The sequence below is a fragment of the Pecten maximus genome, chromosome 18 (assembly GCF_902652985.1).
Source record: "Pecten maximus chromosome 18, xPecMax1.1, whole genome shotgun sequence".
Taxonomy (NCBI): Eukaryota; Metazoa; Mollusca; class Bivalvia; order Pectinida; family Pectinidae; genus Pecten; species Pecten maximus.
In genome coordinates, this window is record NC_047032.1 from 31,416,849 (window position 1) to 31,422,848 (window position 6,000).

Consider the following 6,000-nt stretch of genomic DNA (forward strand, 5'->3'; position numbering starts at 1 on the left):
TCTATACAACAAAGACAAAAAACAAAAACAAAAAACAACAACAAAAAAAACAACAACAAACGACATTGGTCCCTAAAGACATGAGCGGAATGAAAATATGATTTTTTTTTTTTTTTTTTTTAATTCTATGTGAGAATATGTTTCGCGATGCCTTGCATACCAAGTTAAATATGAAGACTGGTGGCGGTCCAGAACGTAAAGATAATATAGGGCTGCCCCTTTACATTACCGTCAGAGGCGAGTAAATTTGGGGTCTTATCTCCCAAACAACTTTCTTCTTCCTATTGTCGAATCTGCCACTGCCTCCCTTGAGCGTTCGCCCCTGTGAGGAAGACTTGGGGTTCTGTCCCTTGGCCGATACATACCAGAGTCTTTAAAAAAGGCAGTTCCTACTCCTTTTACTGCTAAGTACTCAGCATTTTAGGAGCGGGACGACGGTTCGCCCGTTGTCAGTATAATGTGACCGGGTTTGGTGTTCTGGGTGTCTTTGGAAGTATGCTTCAGTGAGGTAGCACTATAAAGTCGGCATCAGTTTAGCGCTATCACAAGTAGGCAAACACGGAGCCTCCTGAAACATATACATAAATATACACTACCTGTTGTATCTCGCACAACACACGGCGTTTATTCAAATGCTTTAGCTGCTGAGAGTACATAAAACAATGCAAAACAAAACCAAACATCAAGACTTCAACATTTTGACCTCAATGATCACAGACGAGTCCCAGAAGGATGATTTAACTGCCAGGTGCAGTTTTACAGTAACTATTAATAATCTCGTGTTAATGGTGTCGTTCACCTGTGTGTGGCTTTGGTACAGACTTTTGATACAAGGTTTATAGAATATATGTCTACAGTTGACGGCGAAATGTGCATTAAATACGAAATGATGTCAAAATCTTCTTTCTTAGTCATTGTTTCCAATAAAAGCAATGAGCGTGAAATCCGTGACGGGTATGATAAGAACATATTTACCATATCACTCAAGCGGGAGTATTTACCCTAATGACTGAAATATTCAGGCACGTGATACAGGCCATCCGAGCCTTTTGTTACATGAGTAAAAAAAAAGTTAAAAAGATTCAAACTATAACGTCAGCTCAAATACATTTAGATTCAAGGTAATGATAACCGACGCTATGTCTAAAATATTGAGTTGAATGTATAAGGGGAACTGGATTTAAATATTTCATAAACATATGTAACCAGCTGTTAAAGTGAAAATTTATTTAAAACCGGATTTTTGGTTAAACAGATTTGAATGCACAAACATGTATAATCTGCTTTTACGGTGATAAATTAAAGCATATATTATACATGGTATCTTATTTACATTTAAACTGAAAATTTTTGTAACATTCACGCTGGTGTGAATGCACAACGTTTACATTACATGGAGGACATACCTGTGTCTAATCCATATCGTTTTGGCGGCCTTAGAAATACGATCTTACGTGGACAGTTTCTGAAGAATAACACTGAATTCGAAATATATGTTGTAATCATTGCAATCATAGCCAGGAGTCTTCACGCGCTATATTTTCTTAACCTAACATGTGTATAGGTTATTTTGAGGTATTATAAGGGAAAGATATGAAGACGCCGGCCACCAACTCGATCGTCCTCAATCACAACAAAAAATATGAGGACGCCGGCCAACAACTCGATCGTCCTCAATCACAACAAAAATACAAACATTAAAACGAATTAGTCATTTAAACTTAGAATTGATTGCCAAAACGAAAGGAAAATAATAATTCATCGAAACCCCGAGAAGGTACAAGGAGAATAGGACCTAATGGTCTGGAAGGGTAAACGTGTTCTGGATCTTTCGGGGTTAGTCAAGTCATCAGAATGAGACCTAGGGTTTGTCACAACAGAACAACAAGGCATATCAACAAGTACTAACCCACTTAATATCAGACAGGGATATAGAATAATTACCAATGAGGTCAGATCAATCTAGACATTACCACTTTATATCAGACAGGGAGATAGAATAATTAACAATGAGGTCAAATCAATCTAGACATTACCACTTAATATCGCACAGGGAGATAGAACAATTACCAATGAGGTCAAAACAATCTAGACATTACCACTTAATATCTCACAGGGATATAGAATAATTAACAATGAGGTCAAAACAATCTAGACATTACCACTTAATATCGCACAGGGATATAGAATAATTAACAATGAGGTCAAAACAATCTAGACATTACCACTTAATATCTCACAGGGATATAGAATAATTACCAATGAGGTCATATCAATCTAGACATTACCACTTAATATCGCACAGGGATATAGAATAATTACCAATGAGGTCATATCAATCTAGACATTACCACTTAATATGGCACAGGGATATAGAATAATTACCAATGAGGTCAGATCAATCTAGACATTACCACTTAATATGGCACAGGGATATAGAATAATTACCAATGAGGTCAGATCAATCTAGACATTACCACTTAATATCTCACAGGGATATAGAATAATTACCAATGAGGTCAGATCAATCTAGACATTACCACTTAATATCGCACAGGGATATAGAATAATTACCAATGAGGTCAGATCAATCTAGACATTACCACTTAATATCGCACAGGGATATAGAATAATTAACAATGAGGTCATATCAATCTAGACATTACTATTTAATATGGCCGTTATTCATACCGAATTAACGCCATTGGTTGTAATACATTCATCGGAATATGTCCTGTTTTAGGTAAACGACTCTAAAGTTGAATAAATAAAAAAAACCTGTTATCATATTTAGTAATGTGAAGCTAATCAGAGAAATTTTACAGATTGGATAGCTGGTTACATAAATGTTGTATAATTTTGTTGATTGTTTCACTCTCATGATCGTAATTAAAGATATATTGATGTTTTTTTTTTCAGCCAACTGCCTATCGCACCAGCGATAATTACCTACCTGTCTTCAACATACAAAAGTAATATTTCTCGCGTAATTTTCAAGGTAAAAGAGACATCCAAATGTTGTTTATTTCATTATACAATATATTGTTATCATTATATTGTTATCATTATATTGTTATCTCAATTAAAATGGATCATGTTTTTGCGAGAATGTGTCTTAGATCATTTAACAAATACGAACAATTATTGCCACAATTTTGTTTAAGGCCACTGTATTCCGAGTCTATTATTGATAACTACGTATGTATCTACTCTTACACGATTCAGCTGACCACATAAATCAATTTTAGATGATATTAATGTGTCAATGTACACAGAAACAAATATGCTGAGAGACTAACGATGTGCCATCAAAATTTTGTTTGTTTGTTTTTTGGTTGTTAAGGTTTTACGGCCCATCGACAGTTATGGTCATTTAGAGCCAAACAAAACCATCGAAAACAAAACTTAATTCTTCGCAAGGTTCTGTTGTAAGTCTGAGTACCAAATGTCCAACTCAATAAGGTTCTATAAGATTCCTGACTAACAATTTCCTACAACGGAAGATTCCAAACTATATAAAGAGTATAACGACATGTTCAGGAAACCATTTTTCTCTCTAAAAGTGGAAACAACTTACGAACAAAAGAGATTTACTCGTAAACCTTAAAATGGAAGGAACAACGAAATTTAAACCAGAGGATCCGGAAGAGTGAGTATCATGGACGTCTACCGCCGTGTTTATCAAGTTCGATTAGGAACTATCACGATTTGTAAATGTGAACCGTGGTGGTGACAACAGAACAACCAGATATATTAACCAGCGTTGAACACATCTAACTTCATATCGCGACCCCCCCCCCCCCCCCTCCCCCTCTGAAAAACAAATAAGAAAATGAAAAAATATTTCCCAGTTTTACAGACTTATTGAGCTCGCAGTTCTGAAAATCTCTTTTTCGTGTTACCAATGGTGCTACACGTTTGGATAACAAGTATTTGTACATATTGACTATTTAAGATTCTATGTTAGAACATTAAAAACACTCCAAACAATCATATAGCGGGTGTAAATGTCTATCACATGACAAAGCCGCACGGTTCATTCTTCATATTCATTGAAAATGTTTAAAATAAACAAACCATTCTGAAACATACAATAAAAGATAATAAGCTATAAACATCTACTCCCACGTCACATTCACAAAACGTACACTCATAACAGACAAATTACTCTCAGTACAAGAGAAATAATAGTTTCATTTTACTTGATACTTATACATAAAGATCGATATCTAATCAGAAGTAAAAATAAAACACAACACGTACCGTGCATTAACAAATATTTCCTTATAATACGTTTTGTTATATTCCAACAGGAAGTAGGGTGTAGTTTGGAGTTGGAGCAGACGTTTAAAACACTTTCGTCTCAAATGACGTCAAATTATAAACAAACACGTGCCGTTAAAGTGGAATAAGCCTTACCGACGTCTGTACATGTACCAGTAATAAATAACTCTCTTAGTCCTAGATATACCTAGTCAGTAGACATATCTACCAGTAATAAATAACTCTCTTAGTCCTAGATATACCTAGTCAGTAGACATATCTGTGTCTTACATTAAAGTGGAATGTACCAGTAATAAATAACTCTCTTAGTCCTAGATATACCTAGTCAGTAGACATATCTACCAGTAATAAATAACACTGTTAGTCCTAGATATACCTAGTCAGTAGACATATCTGGGTCTGACGTTAAAGTGGAATGTACCAGTAATAAATAACTCTCTTAGTCCTAGATATACCTAGTCAGTAGACATATCTGGGTCTGACGTTAAAGTGGAATGTACCAGTAATAAATAACTCTCTTAGTCCTAGATATACCTAGTCAGTAGACATATTTGGGTCTTACATTAACTTTCACAATGAGTTATGACACACTATATATATATTTATTGTGTAATAAGTATCAGTGTAACATATGTGTCTTACCCTCGAGGGAATCTCCATATAAACCGGGTTTTACGGTTACTTAAATAGGTAAAGTAAATAGATCATCTAATTTGATATGAATTGATGGTTTAGGTATCAATATTTTATATAGCTATCTCACTACTACGTTCCACTCTCGATCATAAAATCACCTCACTTGCAACTTCAATCAAGCATGACATATATATATATATCAAAGCCTTACTGAATAGGTAAACCTGTCAGACAAGCGCCCTACCTGACCAGCCTCATTTCTACATAGCAAACAAGTAACTTTAATTATATATATACGTATATACTAAATCTAAACAGGATTTCTTAAACAAATATTTTCCTTCTTCGCTTCAATTCTATAGTCTTATTGCCAATGAGTGAGTTTAAACTGAGTTGAAATATTATTCACGAGATATTGAGGTTTAACATTGAATGAAATCAGTATTTGTATAATTATCTACGTATATCATCGATAGATTTTAAGTATATTAGAAATATCCATTGAAAACATTTTGTCGATTGGTCTGTGTACTGTTTACAAAATCACGATACACATCCTTTGTAATTGAATTGGTCCTACATGGACCCTAAGTGTTATCATGTTTCCGAATTAAGTTCGAACGTATACATACCCCGACAATACCGACAAACTAGTCACATTATAACGTGCTTGACTGTATGTAAATATGTATTTATCATTGAAAACACTTGTCTTCAAGCTGTACACACATCGTCAGGGCTAGACATTTGACGGTAGCTATATCTATAATCACTATCGAGGAAATACTACAATGTACAGGTATAAAAAGCAATTATAAACTGTATTTATTTTACAACAATTTGAGAAACAAGTTATACCAACTGTATTAATCACTCTTGTTGACCCAGATAGAGTGCGTTAGAGGTCTTACTGTGGGACTACTATGCGTCAATTTTGTATAAAAGTTGAACATGTGTTATAAAGTTGTATACATTGTATATGTTATAAAATTGTACATATGTTATAAAGTTGTACTTATGTTATAAAGTTGTACATGTGTTATAAAGTTGTATATATGTTATAAAGGTGTACACATGTTA